The sequence below is a fragment of the Betta splendens genome, chromosome 4 (assembly GCF_900634795.4).
Source record: "Betta splendens chromosome 4, fBetSpl5.4, whole genome shotgun sequence".
Taxonomy (NCBI): Eukaryota; Metazoa; Chordata; class Actinopteri; order Anabantiformes; family Osphronemidae; genus Betta; species Betta splendens.
Window position 1 is genome coordinate 8,709,220 of NC_040884.2, and position 21,363 is coordinate 8,730,582.

At 38.0% G+C, this 21,363-nt stretch overlaps 1 protein-coding gene across 1 annotated transcript in view; it reads right to left on the bottom strand.

Moving 5' to 3' along the window:
- Positions 1–18,716, bottom strand: part of adgrl2a (adhesion G protein-coupled receptor L2a) — a 168,555-nt gene extending 149,839 nt beyond the window's left edge. Inside the window, exons 1-3 of the mRNA XM_055507909.1 lie at positions 18,486–18,716; positions 15,358–15,428; positions 10,721–10,860 (exon numbers count right to left, since the gene is read on the bottom strand). The gene's annotated coding sequence lies outside the window, so the exon portion shown is untranslated. The remainder of the gene's footprint in view (positions 1–10,720; positions 10,861–15,357; positions 15,429–18,485) is intronic.
- Between the last annotated feature and the right edge of the window lie 2,647 nt (positions 18,717–21,363).

A 21,363-nucleotide genomic window follows, 5' to 3' on the forward strand; every position in this document is an offset into this window, starting at 1 on the left:
CCTCTCCAATGACAAGGAAACAAGGAAAGCCAATGGATGACCTGAAGGACGTAAATGATGACCTGAAGGATGTAAAAACTGGGTAGCTATCCCATAAAGGGCATGTACAAATAGGCAGCATTATATTTAATAAGATGTTACTGTCAATCACAGCGCAAAATGCCTCCTTGAACAAATTGCTATTCTTGTCACATCATGCTTCTTTTACTGTACAATAACACTGCAGAGCAGAGCGACAGGCTGCGCAGGGGTGTCCTACTTTAATAAATGAGCTGAAGCTCATATGCTTGGAATGAAAACACTTGCTCTAGAGAATCAGAACTACAAATGTCCTTATGTAACTAAATAATGTTGTGACAAAATAAATTTAAGCTACAGGTAACAGGTTCAAGGTAATTTTCTGTATATAGAGTAAATGGGTGCTCTGTTACAGTACAGAACCAACAAACTGTATAGAAGAAATGGTCTAATACAAATTAATGACAGGGTTAGGGTTAGTCATTTGTAACAATGCTGTCTGAGGGCAGACGCACCAAAGAGTGATCCTGAGTGATTTGCTGTGCTGGCAGCAACTGAGCATCCTTTTAAACAGTATGTATTAAGGGTGTTGCAACAACAGCGAAGCCCCTGCTTCCAATTTTCTGCATAAGCTGGACATGAAATGTAACCTAATTTTAACCAGTCAAAAATATCAAAAGTGATAAACTTTTATTATTCTGTTGAACACACTGAGTGATGGTGGAAAAAAGGAATTGGCAACAAGTTTTAATAACTGTCATCACCTTTGGCAGAAATAACCTCAAGCAAGTGTTTTCTGTGAATTACATCTGCAAATGTCCAGGAGGAATTTTACACAGTCTTTCCTTGCAGAAGTGCTCCTGTTCAGTAATCTTGCCTGGCAGTAGTCACACTACCAAATCATCTTCATTTTAAAGATTGATAAATGTATAAACGTTTTGAGATTACGCTGTTATTCTCTGCAGCAACATGCAAATCAGCCATCCTGATCGCAGGTCTTCTGAGATCTCTTATATTGAGGCGTGTTGCTGTTTATGAATAGCAAGTATTTTTGTGTGTCAAGGTAGTTCTCACCACAGCTCTATTCTTGTTTTATAACTTAGACAATAAGTTGTAAAACACCCCGCACCCGTTGACACTTTGCGACATCAAAAGCCAAGTGTAGTGCCTACTTCCTCCACCATCCCTTTGAATGTCTTGTGGGTGGTTTCGAAAGACGTGAAAGATCATGGCCGTTAAAAATAGCTTAAAATACTGTTTTTGCTGATGTCTGTGACTTCCGTGAAGATCAGATCACGTTTCAGGACAACTTTATGCAGAAAACCAGGAAACTGCAAATAGTGCCATTACTTGTTCCTTTGTACTGTCTACACAGCAAGTTGAGATAATATGATCAGTGCTGGTTGTTGAGCAGTATTTTCACAATGCAAAAACTATTAGAGTCATTAGCGGCCCTGCTGTGGAGTAATCTTTAGTCTATCCAGAGGGTGACCATTTGGGAATTGCAGGAACACATCTAAGCTGTAAAATTACATTCCATATATTTGCTTAGATCTTGTCTTTAGACTAAGCCAAATTATGCTTTCCACCGACAATAACAATTAGTTTCTACAGTTGAGCTGTTCAGAGATTTGTTGTTATGTTTCCTTGACTGTTTTAAAGACTTCACTTGATGTTATGGCTCCATTCAAGAGACGTTTTGTTGAGGGATTTTATGGCCCTCTAAACAAACAATCGTTTAAATTCAATTAGGACTATGAAGTGGCACATTTCAAAACAGTTCTTTTAAAGCTTTGTTTTTGTGCTGTCTTGACCTATACTCAATGACTATATCCAGCTCGTATATACACACACATGACAGTAGGTACGCTCTTAAGTGTATGTGCTATGAATAAAATGGAATCATTAGCACAAAGCTTAACATAATGAAGAATAAACAATAATGGGATAAACCCACTGTGGTTCCTTCCCATCAGAGAATTTTATAATTAGCAATTAGTGGTCAATGTATAATGGTTGACGCAACTCAAATCTGGTTGAAGTGTCTACTCTCACTTACCTATCCTGAGGCATTGCCAATAAAATATCCCACTGGATTCAGACGTGATTAATGTCTGTTGTAAGAAGGGCTGCAATGGCAGATTAGGCACGATTACGAGTGGGCTCATTTATTTTCAACATGTCATTATCTTTTATAACATTGACTAAGGAAATGGCCGGAGCTTGTTTATTAGTACATAAGTGGTGATGATTTCCCCATTAATGTTAGCTAAAAAACGTTGATGAAACAAGAAAGCAAAAAGAGCGAACACTAGAAAAGGTTAATTCTTATAATCTGAAAGGAAACAGCATAGAAAAAAATAATAAAATCCCATGCTACTTTATAATAAATACGAATAAAAATATTCCTTTAGGTTACATACTAATGCCTCATTAATAAACCTGATCTCTTGATGCTGGGTGTAAAACCAAAATTGCAAAATAATAATAATTAATGTAATAAAATTGAACGGAAAGAATTTTATTTATATACTGAACTGAATATGTTGGAAGGCTAACTAGAAGTTAGTCAAATCATCACCTTGAACATTTTGCTCATAAATAATAAATCGTTTGTCTATGTTCACTGTCCTCCTGAACTACCAATGTCATTATTAAACATCTTGTACCATGTCCTCATTAATTCCAGTGTTTTCCCATTGTCCTCAAAAACTTAATTATGAAAACAAAATTGTTCAACAACTTTTTCCTTGTATTATTAGGTGTCTTGTGATTTGATTATTCTGATAAATTCTGATGAGCCTGTTGAGCAAATGTGAATAATTGATAACTGTTTTCCAATGGCTTGACTGGCACAAAGCAAGACAAATAGAGTGGAATAGGATCATAAAATATTCACTCAAGTGTTGGCCTGAAAAAACATTAATTCTAAAGTCATCACTACATTGATGCACATGCCCTCATCCAGACAAAGCAATATGTACTCTGTGGTAGGTGACAACAAAATGAAGTGCAGCGAAGAAATGCTGCCTCTTACTGCAGAGTTGGTGAATGTCGAGCAGATACAATCAAGACATTCAGTCCTCTTAAGCAACGGCAAAACACTGTGTCCAAGAAGCATTCGGGTCAAGGTTCAAAGAGAGCTATCGCCAGCAAACGCTAACCTTCACTCTGTCCCTGACATTTCTTGTAGCTGGTGTTGCAACATATTTCAGCTATTTTTTTATTGGTGTCATAAACTTTCCAGCAGCCCTTTTAGTACACACTGCACAGTAGACAAATGCAGTAAAACAGCTTTCAGCCTCAATAAGCACACTGATCTGATTACATATACACACATTACTATATCCCTTTGCAAATACACAATGCTGCACTTCATGTAATTTCCTCAAGTTTGAAACAAAAAAAAGGAATGGACTTGATTATGTCCCATGGATATGGATGGACGCATATTTTCCCTTCTCCCTCTCCCAGTTATTCATGATGCAACGAGATTCAAAGTAATAGTTTAGGTCTATCTCTCCCTTTACATCACGATGACTTGGTGCCATCTACTGTTAATGTAGAGATCATATTGCTTGGGAATGTGATGCAGTAAAATAAAGTCAGAAAGGGTAGTGAAAGCCAATTTAAATATGTTTGTATTTATCATTTATTTGTTACTTGTTGTCAAAAAAAATTTAATTCAGTCATCAGCACATTATAATACTCAAAACATTTAAGAAAGTCTGCGTGAATCTGACACAATCACAGTACAATAAGCATAATGTCTTTCTATTTTGTTCATTAGTAAAACTGCTGACTAATAGATAAGACAAGCTTCATGCAAAAGCCTACTGTGTGAACACAGTGTGTGTAATAGCCCTTCCTCAAAACATCAGCAACTGTGTCGCCACCACAGACAACGTGGACTGTAACAGTTAGGTCTTTATTAGCATATCAGTGACGCAGATTAACATATATTAACATACATTATGGTTGAATTAATCATGGCATGTAGTGGCAGTTGGAGAGGCACCTAGAAAAAGGCTGCTCTTAAGTAGTTTCAAGGAAGGAATCTCACTGTTCTGGTGCAGCAGTCTTCAAAAAAGCTCATAGGACATGTACAACAGTATATAATATTTGAGCTCTCAATTGCAGATGTTTTTCTCATTAGTAAATTATTTGCTTGCAATGTAGTTGTATTTTCAATTGATCAATGATCTTGCTCTAAGCTACACCACAGCTGCTCTGGGTCTGACTATTAGAACCAATATGATGTAATTCGTTAGCTTTTATGAACCTCTAAATGTCGTAAGTCGTAACCCACAACAAAGTTGTATGCAAACTGGAATCCAGATTGGTTGTTTGTTTAGCTTTTTTGTTTTGTTTTTGGCTACATGGAGTATAAATTCTAAAAATGGGGAATAAATATAGAGAACTTTAGAATAATAACATAAGCAATACTTGGCGAGCAGAATTACTGCCTGCGTGTAATTATGCATGTAATTATATAATCAATTAAGTACACACACACACACACACACACACACACACACACACACACACACACACACACACACACACACACACTACTGTGTTTTAGGCAGGTGTTAAAATTATTTTATTTTTATAAATTTGCAAAATGCAAATAAGTACTGTGCTCTTGCACACAGTTTTTGAAGGACATGGTATTTTTTTTCCAAACATCCGTCCATCCATCTCGCGCACACACACGCATGCACGCGCGCACACACACACACAGCACGCGCCCTTAGTCATTGTTGTGTGGTTGAGAGTCCTCAGTGTGCTCTTGCTGCTGGTGTTACGGTACATGTTTTTTGTTTTGTTTTTTTTAAAGGATGCATCCATATGTGATTGACTTGCTGGCCTTGTCGGATGGACAGAGTCAACGAGTGGACTCTTCTTTCTGCCTTAAATCAACTCGCCAAAAGAGATTGTGAAGATATTTGACTTAGTCTTATGTGCATACCATGCACGAGTTGCTGCGCTCTTTAAAAGCCAAAACAATCCCCACCTTAAAATAAGTTGAGAAAATGCCTGTCTATCAGAGCACAGATGACTCAGGAAAAAGTCAATGAAACAGTGAAAGAAAGACAGAGAAAGTGTGTGACGATGTAATTGTGAGACCGTTTAATTCTGACACTGAAGAAGACGACGCTAGTGGTAGAGAGTGATCAATTATTTTTGTGTTATACTAGTGTACTTCAACCAGGCATGTTATAGATGCTATTCGGTTACAGTTTTTAATTAAATGTTACAAAAATCTTTCTGTGTCTCATCTTGCTTAAATATCTTATGTTACAACGTTGACACCTGCAGCCTATAGACAGGTGTGGTCTATATGTATTTAACAAAAAAAAATGTAATCTAATGGTGCAAGTTAAATTTGGGTGCGCCCTATAGCCTGAAAATTACGGTAGATTTTTTAAAATGGGCAATATGTAAAATGAAGAGCAAGCTAGGGTCCTGAAAATGGGAAAAGGTTTCACTTTCAACTGATGTCCTTTGACTCAATTAAACATTCAACCACGACATTTGTATATCAATAACATATCATTTAACCAAAAATCCTCCTACAGCCACAAATCCACACCCCTCTCAGGCAAGGTGGAGCCAATCCATGAATATAATGAATTGATAAATAAAGTGAGGGAGTCAAAAAGTAGAGGGGATTAAACTAACACATCAAATGTCACTGATTTCATTATCAGCATTTTTGTCATGGCTACTTTTGTGGCTTGCTATCTCAGTGAAACACACAGCTGGGGTCCTATCTAGGTACGAACACAGATTCTGCCTTGGGCCCAGGTACCCTGTTACTGTATGTGGCAGGGCTCTAGGAGATGAACACTAAGCAGATAATGTCATTCCTTCCAATACTCATCATTAACTCCTGACTGCCAGGCATATTCCTACAGTGCTTATTGAGGAAAGACCATATCACTGCTAGTATGACTCAGGTCCTGACCGTCTGTTCCACTTAGTTAAGAGTAATAAGAATACTTTCCTTTTTAACACTACTTAAACAGGCCTCAAAGTGTTCTTAAAATTGTAATGTAATGAAAGTGTCATGCATGAAACTGGAAAGCAAGTGCCTGAGAGGCTAGTATCACTTGAAAAGGGCTATTTAAAAGGCAAGCTGCAGCACTTGATGGACACCTTCTTCTCTACGTTGCAATGTGTAAAGGGGGCTGACAACTCAAATTATATGGTTATTATTCCAGTCCAGTCTGGCTGTATGGACCTACTGACACCTGCACAATAAACATGACCCATCACACACCAAGCTCCTTCTGAGAAAGAATGGCCATAATGAAGAACAACTACTACTTTGCTTTACTAGTATATTGTAGGTACTTCACACTTCCCAACAAAGCTTCAGGCAAAGCATATTTCCCCAATTTAAAAATGTGGAGTAAACTGTGTAAAAATCAGTCAAAGCAGCGTTTATCAGTTTCTTTTCAAATCAGTAAGACAAACAAACACACCACTGTCGTCAGTCTAGCTGTGAATACGTATGGACACCCGACCATTCAAGTAAATAAATGTAGATACAGCAGATTTCTGATGAATTAGAAACAATTTTCTAATGTTCCAAGTACATGGTAAAACAACCGAAGGATAAAAAAATCTTTAAGTACACAACTTTAATTAAAGTCATTGCCATATACAGTACTAGACAATGTCTTATTAATTACTGTTGTGCTTAGTAAATATTTCACACCTTAGTGTAGTGTAAAAGCAGCTTTAAAGTTATTACCTTAAATAGTGATGGCCTGAGGGTTTGTGTCTCAAATTATTTGCCAGCTAAATTCAAACTACGTCAAAGTACATTGTATGTTTACAGTGTAAGGCTCAAGTTCCCTTCAATCAGCAACCATGTGTCTTCAACTCTATATAAAAATAATGTTGTCATGAATATTTAACATTAAATCTTAAATCCTGAAGCTAATTGGCTCAGTGAGTGAATCGGCTACAACACATGCTCTTTAGAGGTTATTGAGCAACTGTAGTATACTGTAGTACGGAATTTCCCCACTGTGAGACTATTAAAGGCTTTCGTATTCTTATTCTTATATACAGTTACAGAGCCATGTACCTAAACTTAACGATTGTGTCTTGGTCTTTAGATTGATTAAATTGCTTTCCTAGGATTATGCTTAATTAAGTATAAGATAAGTGATAAAATATCCTTTTTATCTGATCTAGAATGGAATAGAATAAAATCTTGGTATTTCACATGACTATGCTTCGTTATGGAAAACAAGTTGCAGTATAAGTCACACAACTCCAGAAGTAGGAGAAGCTTTGACAACCTTAGAAATAGGAATGTCAGCTACCGAAGTTAGGTATTGTGCCAGCTTTACCGAGTTCTGTGGTTTGGGGCAGGGAATTCTGAGGCCTTGGAGAGATTGGATACAGACATTTTGTTGCTCTTCTCAGGAATGGTCTGTTTGGCAGTTTGACACCACTTCTATTAGCTGTGTCATTTTCCACTGCTGGCTCGTCAGTCAAAATCACAGAAATACTGCAATTTCACGTCAGAATATCAAATAAAGGTTGATTAGTCACATGTGAAGGCACGTCAATTAATAAGACCAATTTTGAACCTTTTCAGTATACACTGTTATTCTAAAGATGACAGACTCAAATTATTTTTACACCGAAGCTATGTCATCTGCCATTAGAATGGACATTTATCTTATGATAAACAGATAAATGAGTAAACAATAACAAACAATAAACAAAAGTGCCCTATTATTAATTTTGTATCCTGTACAACTGTAGTCTCCTTAGATTATCCTGTGACTTTTCAAGAGGTCTACAAACTATCAATTCTTTTATCATTCTCACATGAGCGCATTTCTGTTTTAATGATGCAGCCCAGTGCTTCTGCTGAATGACCTTGCAGTCTGAAAAACACCAGTGCACAGGATGGGGAAAGGTGCACACTGGCTGAAATGACATGCAAGGCACCATTCTAAAGACTTTAACAAAAGGTCCAATGTGTGGCATAGCGTGGCATTGAAATGACAGCCATGCCCTTGCATTGTTTGACATGTCACAAGATGGCAACACAGTATCTCTTTCGCCCCTACAGGTCGTGGAGGACGGATGCCCCACTAATCTCTGACACTCACTCTGGGATGGTGGGGAAATCGACACAAACGGGGGCTTTAGATAACTTCGCTATCCACCAGTGACCTCAAATGTGAAGATGTCTCTGGGCCGCTGTGCTCCGTCAACCAAATCCTTCTTACTGCTCTGTGACTTCACACAAGGAGATGTTGCCTGCCCCGCAAGGATAAATCTCAGTCAAGACTATATATTAATCTGATATTGTCCTTTTATTGTTTGGGGAATAATTCAGTTGAAAGCAATGATTGATTGGGGGGTCTACAGAGACTTTCATATTGTCAAATGGGTCCATTTAGAGGATTGTGAATGTTTCTCCAGGGAACATGATCTTCAAAATCCAAACTAACCAACTAACCGACTAAAATGTCATTATGTACAATTGTTCCTGAGAGTTTCCTCTAAATAGAAAATCATAAAAAGGTAGAAAAAACATTATCAAATAAAGTGGGGAAGCCAATAACCTACTGATTAATAAATTCAACTACATACTCGCGTGTGCATCACAATAGCATGTTACACTGTATATTACTCATATTTCTTAACAGTTTTGATAAACCCCCACAAATTCGAGCATCAAAAACTGAGTACAGTTCAACAGCAGAATTCAAAAATGTCTTCAGTATAGACTCTGGTAAATGGATAAATAATGCCCCAACTGTATCTGGCACTGCACCACAAGAGGGAATATTATCAGGAAGGCTTGTGGTTTTATTGATTCTAAGGCTGCAATCATCCCCATCTGATGTAGTGGGCTGAGGAAGGATAAGTGAGACTCTAACATGTGTGGATCAGCTCAGTTTGACAGTAGGACAAGTTTGAGATAACTCTATATACACACACTGTCCAAATCTTCTAAATGACTGGCTGCTAAATTATTGCCACTTTGTATAAAACTGTTTCTAAATGCATCAGCATTATTTATATTTAATCAATATTCAGTTTTAAGTGGTATTTATTTTTGCTGCTTTTGCTCAACAGAGCACATTCACACAATGACCCCATTTCAATACTATGCCAGAAAAAAAGCATAAAGTACAAAACATCTCTAATGACCCTCACTGGAAATTATCTCTGTACAAGTCTCTAATGGTGCTGTCAGGAGTGAGTTTCAAACCATTAAGCAATTTGCGGTGAATCAGGGCACACAGAAATAAATTGAATTCACACTTGCTGTGGTTGAAAGTTCTCAAGTCAGACAGAGACGAATAGGTCTGCACGGCTTTTCAGAAAGAAGCAACAATATTAGGTTTTATAGCTACTTAATAAATGATGATGTTAACTTCAATGCCGTTTCCTCTTTTTAATCTGCCGTGACAGCATAGACATTTCAATCGACTTTGCATATAGCAGAAGAAAAAGAAAGCCGAAAATCCATAGTCTCTATTCATCCTCCATTCATCATGTGCATTCTATGGTTTTAGGTCAACTGTATTACTGAAAATATGCCACAAAAGCCCCAAAAACATTTGGTGCCCTGGCGTCACTGTGATTGCAGAAAGTTTATATATAGACTATGTGACATCCTCCATGAAAATAAACATGATGAATTAATCAGTTGTGCCTAAATAGATATGTATTTATGGAACTGTATTCCAAAGCTTATTACGCATGTGTGCTTTGTATTGCCAGACCTCAATCCACAAACCCCAGGGAAAAGGATGTTTTTTTGTCCCTTGGCATTGTTCATCACTATTCTTAGTGTTGCCAAAGCAAAAAACATAAAAAAATTGAAACCTTTTCTGTCCAGTAAAAACTTTATAGCTGACCATTGAAAATACCATATAGAAATGTTCTAGTTTCATTGGTGTGGATTTTTCTGATTAAATTCAGAATGAATGTCCATTCGAAAGGAAACATAATAATAATAATAATAATAATAATAATAATAATAATAATAATAATAATAATAATAATAATAATATAATAATAATAATAATAATAATAATAATAATAATAATAATAATAATAAAATAAAATAATAAAATGTATTAAATCATAAACATACTTAAAAGTTGTGATGCACAAATAAATATATTTTGTTTTAAAATTTATTATTATACCAATAAAATGCTCATGTATTTGATGATATTTAAGAAATATTCTAAAGGAGCAAGATAAATTATTTTCTATAAAAATAGTTTTTTTTTCTTTTTATAAAACTCAGATACTGTCCAAATGTGACTGGTGGGAAAGCAGATTATGAGGATAAAAGCAGTTAAAGAGGCAACCCAAGATAAATGACACACACACACAATTTTTCTAGCAAGAAATATTCTCATTCTCAAAGTGGCTTTCTCTCTACCAAAATCCCACACACTTACTATACAGCACATAGCTGCAGAGCAGAACAGGTTCACACAATCACAACACTGTAACACCTATTAAAGACCCTCGTGCAGCTCTTCACTACTAATGAAGTTCCTAAACTAACAGTAGTCACCCAGCTTGGTGACAATATCGCCAGTCAAGCTAAACAATCAATTGCGTTTGCTGCAATAACATTTAAAGGAAGTGCCTTCAATTTATCTTTATTAAATCAATAGGGATTTGATAGCCTTACCTGCAGTGAAGTGTTTTGCCCAGTGCTGGAGCTGTAAGTGTCTAGTGCATTGGGACAAGAGGAGATCTCTGGTTCACTTGTTGTTTGTCGGGGACGGGGTAGTTTGCTGCGAGGCTGGAAGCGACACTCCTAAGGGCCCACTGTGAATAGAGGTCAGGATAATAGACACAGTCACACAACAAAGACTGATAATCCTGTCTCGCCCCACAGCTCCCGTGTTGCAATCAGACATTTTAAGGGCAGTTAAGTTGCAGCGAGGGGCGGCTGAATGAACTGCGGTTAGGAAAGACTCCCAAGCTCCCATTATGGACAGTAACCGGTGTCAATTCGCAGCAATTAGACCACTCAGATGTGTCAGTAGACAGGCCTCAAATTAATAAATAAATAACGTCGACCACAAGTGCCCGCTGATATAGCATTTTGAGTCATTTGAGTCTCCCAGTGGTCTATTTCAGAGAAGAACACTTAGTCCTTCAAAAAGTGACGAGGTGTACCTCCTCCTCCCCACTTATCCTGGATGACCTTTGAGTGAAAACAGTCCTTTGTGAACAAGTTGCTTAAATCTGCTTCCTCTGGTCTGCAGAAACATTTGTTTAAAGTGGAATATCCTTTAATGGTCCTTCATTATCAGCTTAAAATGCTGAGATAAACAAAACAGTAGACAAGACCACTGCCCTCCTAATTCCTGTGCAACACTGCTAAAAGCTACAGTAGCACAGAACATATGCAATTATTCCTAAAAATTATAATGTAAGGGTGAAGGTAATCAATAAATGAATGCAGGGCTCATTTATGACCAGGCCAATATTAGAAGCTGTTGAAATGTACAAACCAAGGTTGTTGTCTTAGGCCCTAGAGGAAAAAGAACAAACAGACTAGCCTCAGGCTCACCACTGTGTTGCTTCTATAAAACAAAGATTATCGAAGACCATCTCAGTCTGTGGTTCATAACCTTGAAGTCAGCCTTGTGTATTTGTGTCACCATTCATTTTTTACACAGTCCTGGAAAACTCCACACAATGTGTTAGGGAGTAATCTTTGGCTATATTATACATTGAGAGCACAATAGAACACTAGTATTTTGCTGATCCAAATATAGAATCTAAACACTCACTATACATTATAATTAGTAGCATTAGTAAGACAACACAATGATGTTTATGGATATTTCTTCCCTGGGTCGTTCTGTCTCATACTCCAGCCTTTAACACAGGACAAAGTCAAAGAACACAAAGCAGAGCCTTTGCATTTGACTGGGAGCGCTCAATCAAGAGGAGGTTATTACTTCAGAATAAGGGGTAGCTATGCTTTGCTGCCTGACTTCAACTGAATACCTCACCTTTCAGCAGTGCATAAATAATGTGCCAACTGCCTTTGATCTGTTGAAGGTGATAACTTCACAAGCATGCGGACACCTTCTCCTGATAGAAGAGGCTCTGCCCTGTCCAAATATGTGTCAACAAGCATCACTCTCTGTAATACACCCAGGAGAAAACACTGAACAAAGAGAAAGCTCAGGATAAAATAAAGTTTTAGAAAGTCAGTGGCACGAATAACATCACTGATCACTGATCACTGTGATTTTAGAACAATAACATGAATTGAGACGCTGCATTTCAAGCATTGCTATCAAATAATATGGTCATTAATTCATCATTCTTCACTTGTTCTTTTAACATCTTGAAACACTTGGAGAAGGCCATCTAATCTTTGCCAGGAACTAGCATATTTGAAAGAAATCTACCGTTTACTCTCAGAAGAAACATAATTATGTTAATGACAGATGTCAGCAGCTTTTGAGTGGCTGTAGTGGACACTTCAAATTGTGATACCCACCAAGAAATTACAGAAGCCAGTAAAAGTGCTTTCTGTCAGCGTGGCAGATTGGGTGACTGTTCCTGGACAGTCAGACAACCTGACACAGCTGAAAGAGGAACAGAAAATAACATAGTAAAGTGAGCACACAAAGCCCCCGTCTGAGAGGTCAAAGCTAAGACAAGTCCCCCTTTCAGACAGAATTAAAAAATATAAAAGCTTGTGAGAGTTTCAACAAACCTTCTTTAACCAAAATGGTCAAACCGTGTGAAATGAGGGGTCACTGTGTAATAATGGTGATAATAAAAACTGTAATAATTGCCTTTCATTTCCATTGCAGATTTATGCTGTGAAAATATGACCAGTAATGGTCTAGGCCTCACTCAGGCAACTTATTTTAGCCTCATTCATTGCTGTGAAGCGGTGAAGAAAGTGGACACTGCAAGAGGCAAAATAGAAATTTGAAAATGTTGCTTTTATAACTTCTTTAATTTTTATATTTTATGATATAAATACTCAATTTTTAAAGCCCAAAACTACGATGCTGAATATTTTCTCGATCTTTTAGGAGTTCCAGTCCACAAATAAAAGAAAGATTTTCAGTAGCAAATATATCTTTAGCTCTGTTACATTACAGGGAATGAGGCGCAAAACAGGTTGGTTTAGCCCAGGGAACTTATTAGCAGAGGTTCCCTGGTGGGTGAACTTCCAGGGAAAAGGAAGACTGAACTTCTTCATAGTTGGCTGTAATGCCAAAAGCATCCACTGTTGGTAAAGAAACACTTCAAACACCCAGCCCCGAAAGAAATACACCAGAGCCAGCTAATTAATACACAACCTGCATAAATAACTTATATGTATACTCAGTGTTCAATCTTCGCACTATAATCATATATCTTACATTACAGAATAAAAAAAACATACAACCTCTTGGGAAATACTGGGCACAACACTCTGCACTGTCATGATATATATGCAGATGAAGGCGCTTTAATTTTTTCAGATACAAATAAGACTAGGTATTATATTTAACTCCAAGGGTGTAAACAGACAGACGTCAATCTAAAATTATTTAGTTAATTATTATTAATTTATATGTTTACCCTTTCACTATACGCTTGCAGTTGTGGTACGTAGAACAAACGTATGTTTGGTATAACAAAGAATTTTACAAAATGTTATTACTTTGCCAACAGACTGTACAAATACCAAAACATCAGCTCACAACCCTTCTAAACTAATTTCAAAAAAAGTGTTGAATCAGGTACTCGGAATTCAGTAAGCTAAATAGAAAATGTTGCTAATGGTGTTAATCAAACAAAAGGTAATATTACCTGCAGACCCAAAACAAGAGCAGGAAACAGTCCTGTAGCTGTCGTAAGTGCACTGTAGCCCCAAGGTCCATGGCACAAAGGCTGGTTAAGCCATAAAATAGATTGTTGGGCCTATGAAAAAACACCAAGTGGCTACAATAATAAGTCATTGTCCACAGATACAAGGGCTGTTGCAGTAATCTTCGGATCTTCTCAGTGAGGAAATATAGATATTAGTAAAAGCACTGACGGGATTAGGCAGGGTTTTCTACCTCCTGCGGCACATGGCCTGAGTCATGCTGAGAGCACCAGGAGCCCCGTGGAAGTCTGTTAAGGATGGAGAGGATTTGACCTAGCTGCTGCATTATTCAGACATGACCCAAACAAAGCCATCAGCATGAGAGCAGCGTAGGGGGTACAGTCTTTTATCTGTTCGCTTTACAATAAAGATTAATATGTGGACATATTTCTCAAAAATATCTTAATTATGTTGTTCAGAATGGTAAGTGAGCAAAAAATATACTAGACTAAAAGTAGAAACAGAGCGGTATCACACGTGGTGACTCCAACTTAATAAAAATATTCACAAACTGAGATCATTATCTAAACACAATGTACAGCCATCATCTACAGGCTGTTTCTAACCTATTAGTTCACACTGCTGATGTACACATACAGCTATTAACCCCTCTCTCTGATTCTCCTGAGTTAATTCCTAATGAAAAATAAATTGAGTTGCTCCCTACACTTTCATAACATTTCCCCCTTAGAATAAATGGGGTCCTTTATGAGAAAAGACATACTGTTGTTAATGATTTTATAAGCAGGGAGCCCACCTGACATCCTGTTTTTTATTACTGTTCTTTATTCAATTTGCAGGGGCGCTGCAGGTGACCTAACCTATAAAAGGGCACTCCAAATTAAATTATCAGAGCTCCTTGAAATTTTATAAATTCAGAATCGGCCTCACAGAGGGATCTCATACCAGAAACTAATGGCTTCACCTTTAGCTTTGGATAAATCAATTGCACCAAAGGTTAGAACACATCATGCCAAAACATATCAATGCAGCTTTTAACATCATAACATGTAGTAATTTTAGGGGTGTGAATGGCAGATGTATGAGATCATATGTTGGAAATGGTGTATTTGTATGATTAAACAACATCTGTTAAAAACAATATAGAAAAAAAACAAGTATTTAAACATTTTGGACTTTCTGTTCATGTACTGTACACACAATTATACAAAAAAATACATAAACTGAATTATTAATAATTAGCAAAATTCTCATGTCATTTCTTTATTCTGGCTACTAGATACTGAGTGAACAATTAATTAAATTATTTAAATCTTAGACTTAGCCAAAGTTCCAATTTTGGTATTGATATATACAATATATTCTTTCTAAGGTTTGTTATTTCTGTTTGAATGTAGTTTAAAAACTAAAACGAAGAGAAATACTTATTTTTGTGCAGTTGTGGAAGTGGCAGTGTAAAGCTTTGTCACCTCAACAGGATCCCCTTTATCCTTGAAAGAGCCTGAGCTCTTTCCAGTGTCATGTTGTTCCAGTCAGTGGCCTAACAAGAGGTTGGTGGCAGAAAAAAGGACCAATCAGTAACACTTGTTGCACCTGAGAACATGAAAATTTTAGACTTCTGTGTTTGAGAAAATGGAAAACGTTGTCTTGTAAAGAAGTCGGGAATATGGAAAGAATCATTCAACTGTGTTCAATCTGAGTCAGGACAAATGCTTTTATGAAGCAGTCAAGCATGAAGGAAATTCATTTGTAAATTGCACCCGATCTTTGGAGAAATTGCTTTTTTTTTCCCAAATTCGAGTCTAGATGCAGAATTGACACAGAACAAAGTCTATTTAATCCATACTGTACAACTCTGCAGGGATTTGATCAGAGTAAAGTATGTTTCACATTTGGAAAATTGTGCAAGCAGCAAAACTCAACTGCTTAACCAATATCTTTTTGTGGTATTATACTGTGTGGTATTATTCCATACTCTCAACTATCTCGAATGAATTTACATCTCACATATGTCATAAATAGAGCCCCAAAACCTCCAAAGAAGTAAAAGTTTCTATAACCCATTTTGTTATTATAGAGTTCAGCGCCTTTTAGCATAAAAAAATCAAGCTACATAAAAAACATACAGTATGAGAAAAACCATAAGCTTCTCACAGCAGTTATTAAGTTATTAAGAGTAGGAAGAACAAAGTCTGGAGTTTTAAGTAGAGTTACATGAACTTATTAGGATAACTTCATTAAATGTAGCCTCACAATTTAGCTACAGCAGAACCGTGCACCAGATAGGTAGGTTGTAGTGATGCCACTTTTGTACATGCAAAGTCAGTAATTTATTTACACAGACCTCACCTTGTCAAACTAAAGTTACAGTGTATCAGGCATGAAAAAGAAGAAAGTACTGACCACCCGAAATGAAACGAAGCACCTTTTTATTATAATCTTTGTGTTGGCCAGTTTAACAGAATGCCACACGTTTAAACTGCAGAGCAAGAAAACCAACCCCATTTTACTCCCTCAATCATAAGAACTTTGATCTCAACAAGTGGTTTCAAGTGCATTTTTTAAAATCTATTAGATATTTACAAGGACATCCACTTTGACTCTAGAAATGATTTAGCAAGTACAAGATTCAGTGGCCTTGAGCACTTTTGTGTAACAAATAGAAAAGCGTGTCCTTGAATGCCCTGCATCTTTTAAGCTTAAATATGTTGAAGAATCATTGCTTTTATGCTGACTGCTCGGCTTTGTCATATTAGGCTGTAAATAGCATTCAGCCTTCTGGTCCTGTGCTTCAAAAACTGTTGAAAAACTGTGGATAAAAAAAGTAAAACACTGCTACAGTGGATGTCAGAACCACAGAATAACTGTGCTGCATGCTACAGTATGGGCCAACTACTGAATGTCTGTATGGAAAAAAGCAGAACGTCGAGACAAAGTTCACTTGGCTAACTTCACAGTAGGTCTGCAAAATCTTAGCTTTTGTGCTATAATAAACAAAGACATGCACACTACAGTATGTCCCTGGCCAACTGTGGGGAGCTGTCATGGAGCATCACACTCCTAAACACATCTGTGTTTTGTTTTGTTCTGATCAGCCCGGCTGTCAGGCGTCTCTTTACTAACCAGCGCTTCTACTTCTGCCCACTGATGACTTGACATGTACATGACACACACTTCACTGCCTACGCAGCGGCCCACTGGTCATCTCTTTAGTGGGAGAATAGATAATGAGCAAACAGCGCACAAACAGGGACTCGTCATGTTCACACACGCATTCATTCAATTAAACTGAAGCCTTTTGGATTTTAAATATGCAGAGGCTGATGTAATTGGAATTGCCTGAAGCAAGGCGTAAGCAGTGACCTCAAAATAATGAAACTTCACCGTGTCTTACATGGAGTCTGTATATAAGAATGAGAGGGAAGAATTTATCCTGACTGAGGAGGAAACTGTTGTCTGCTTCTGGTTTCAAAGTGTGGAGGTGAGTGTAAACAGACTTAAGCCTGTCATTTAGCCCCTGATCCAAAATTCCCGATTTCCTATCACATTTGTACATGTATGCTATCAATGCACCTATTTATATATATTCAAAATATTTGTCTGATACATTTTTGCAAAGAAAAAGTGAGCATTGCCAATTTCAACATGGTTTTTATGCATTCGTCAAAAAAAAGTTTGCTCTTGAATTGTGCATTGCTCATAGATTCGTATAAAGGGCAGAAAGGGATATTATAATGCAACCCAAGCACTTTAACCACGTGTTGAAATCACGACTGCATATCTTTCACTATAAACACCCCTGAGTTATGAGTTTAGCCTTCTCTGAAACTGCATGAAAAGGCTGTTTAATGCTGAACATAGCTGTTGTTTCCTACCTGACACTATGTGAGATGCCAGCGGGTGATGCCTTCCTAAATACTTCATCACAATGGAAATACATAGGGGAGAATTTTGCTTTTGCCTAATTTACACGTGATGCACGTATATTCACACTCTGTTTCTTACTCACCTCCCGGCTATTTTTAGTGAAAAGCATTTTCCCTAGAATCCTCACCTTTTACAAACTGAACATTTTGGATTTTTTGCTGACCTGTCCACCCTGAGAGAACACATAAATCAAACACACCATCGCATCCTCCCAACACTCTTTAAAGCAAGCAAAGAAGCATTTTTACTGTTTTTCAGCATTTAGAACATGAACTTGATCCTGCTTTTCATACACATGTAGAGACGATCTGTTTGGAAAAACACCCCCTTGTTTTCACATCCACCACCCGTTAAACAGATACTCAATAGTGCAAAAATGATGACTTCTTTCAGCAGAAAATCCATATAGTACCACCACCACCACAGTACGTTGGTTGTAATGCAGCCATTTTCACAGCACACACGTTGACATGTCACAGTAATAGACAGCTGTTAATGATAACAGATGGCTCCATTCAGAAGTGTCCCACAAAACAATAGTGACCTACTGAACCTAAAATCTAAGTTCTGAGACCCTTAGGGTGGAACATAAGCAAGACTCTAACAGCCTCACACGCCTCTCACACAGACTTTGAGTATAAAAATGATTATTATATACAGTATAACTTACTGTGTCTAGAAGTGGGGCCGACTTCAGCAGTAAAAATATCCCTTGACTTTCAGTCGGTACACAAAACATAAAAAATGTCTGGTAAATGGAAACTGGGTTAAAGCAACTTTAGCTGCTAGACAGGTTTAAACTGTGCTTAGACAGAGGAACGCCACAAACAAACCACCGTAACGACGTAAACACAGCTGCACACGTGCGTTTGCTAAAGGAACTCTGCTAGCCACTCCCGTACGGCTGCTGCGGCTAGCGTTAGCTGAGATGCTAGCGGCTAGCGTTAGCGTTAACTAGCTATTATATCACATTACTCAGTAGCTCTAAGTTGTCTGTAGCGTTCTCCTTCCCATTTTCGGTGGCAGACACGTGTAATGCATGCAGTAGTAGCTTTAAACAAGCAAACATTACTTTTTAAGTGAAGGAACGTGAGCTCTTTACCTAGAACGCTAAAGCGTTAGCTTAGAGGCTACTCTTAAAGGTTACCTTTAGCTTCTTCGTGAAAGGTGTTTCCTCCCGTTGGACCCGTTTCCAACTTAGAAAAGCAACAAAAATACTAAAAATACAAAAAGATGGTCAACAAAATATAATGAGCTCATGTCACCTGAGCTGCTGGCAATGAAACTATAGGATTAGCCAAAGTGGAAAGAAAAACAGATTCACAGATTATTTTTCCATTATTATTAAAAAAAATATATATAAATATATATATATATATATATATATATATATATATATATATATATATATATATATATATATATATATATATATATATATATATATATATAGTGTCTTTTTTGGTCCTGGTCAGCCAAGTAGCTTATCAAAAAACTTCTAAAATGGTGATCTGTTAACTTTCTGTTAACTTTCTAAGAGGAAATCTTTGATCCTTTTATTTACTTGAGGTCAAACGCTAAAAATAAAAGTGAAATCTTTACTGGTGTCATTTTGAGGACGTTTTGGAGGAAGTGCAGGTGGTTCTGCAGGAAACCCTCCCATCTCCGCTCACATTTTATGTAAATCTTCCTGGGTTTTCCACTCACTCAACAGCTGGCATCTCTGAACCCAAGCAGAAAACTTTGTCTTTTTTAGCCCCGCACGCTGAAATATTCAGGAGTTCAGAGTTTATGAGACGGTTGATGCCATCTGTGGCCCAACATTCAGGGCTGAACATAAGGCCAACATCAGAGCCGATATGTGTGAGAAGTGTCAAACTGGATTATGTGCTGTGCTCTCTATTACGTATCTCAATATTGCTTGAATGGCGTAAACAACACTCCGGGTTTATGCACACAACCACGCGCAAACTTCCACCGGTGCACGTTCAGAATTTCCATATCCATGAGAGAGGAAACCTTTACACAAGACTGCCTCCAGACAGTTGAAGGGATCTTTTCTCTTAGGTATCGTTTTTCTATATATTTCTTTTTTTTTACAATGTCATTGTGGAACAAGCAAGCTCCTGGGAGAGCTTTAGCGAGTTCCTCCGTCAATGAGAGACTTCCTGAGACAAAAAAGGCGGAGGAGGAAGGGTGCAATCAGTCCAGGTTTGTTCGAGACAACATCACTTCCTTCCTTACAGTTGGGAGAGTGTCAGAGAGACATTCAGACGTGGTTTTTCACCCAGCACTTTCCCAGGACAGTAATGCGGCGCGATTCCAATGGCGTCATTCAAAGCAGCTGCCGTTCTCAGCAATAAACTGAACGCCTTGCCTAAGCAATTCACGCCGCCGCCACAGATTGCAATACAGTCAACAAAGAACTTATCTTCCAAGAGAAGCCATTCATCAGTGAATGTGGTTGTGTGCCAGGGAGTAAAGGCAGTTTGAAAGGCCCTCAGATACACCTGAATGGCTAGTTCCCTTTTTTGACTATTGCCACAGTTTCACATTTGAATTTGCCGGTTTCCTGTCGGCTCCCGCTTAAATGCGGCCCGAAAAGGACGGGTTTTGTCGATGCGCTCGAAACGATTGGTAAAGATGAAACCCTGCCAGCGTCAGTAAGTTAGTTGCGTCTCACAACTTTCTCTTTTGTGGGTCAGTGGCCCAACAACAACGCTCCTAATCACCTGCCGATTCCCCTCAGAGAGAATAGAGCCATTAGTGGTTGACAGGAGTCTGAAACAAGGCGTCTTTAAAGGCACAGGAAGGACTGTGTGTAACTGCAGCACTTATTTTTGTTTGTGTAGCCTTTCTTATACAATGCAGTTGTCATGGCGATGCGCTCTTAGGGCAATGAGCGTAGAAATGGGAACAATAGTAAATTGCACAGTATTTCAACAACTTTATTAAAGGCCTCCCGTACGTAGCTGTTCATAGGAAATGTGTCAAAGCCTGATGAGGTGCGAGAAAAACAAAGCGAAGCTGAATCCCTTCAAAATAAAAGTAAGGTCACTGATAAGACAACACGTAATTTATTGTTAATCTCTTATCGGCGATGTGAATGTGATCTAGATGCTGCTCATGACTTAATAGGCAAGCTGTTAGTCCCATTTACCATGTTACAGTCGTACACTGAAGAATGTGTAGTACTGTGTTATTTACAGTGTTACACAAGCAGAAAGTGAGCGAGGGCTCACGAGCCCACTCTCCATCAGCAGCAGGCGTCTTAAACAATGGAAGATCTTTAGACCTCAGAGATGGTCAGCTGAAGCAATGCGGCACTGGAATGCGTGTGTGTGTGTGTGTGTGTGTGTGTGTGTGTGTGTGTGTGTGTGTGTGTGTGTGCTGTGCGGAAGGGAGGGGGCTCGTCCTTCAGCGTCCTTTAGCCCAGCTCGTCTTGGCCTGTGTTTACATAGTCTGCTCCATGTCTTCGTGTGAGAACAATGGGAGCGACGCTTCCAAAATGGCGGCGCCACAAGCCTCGCCGTCGTCAGTAGCACACA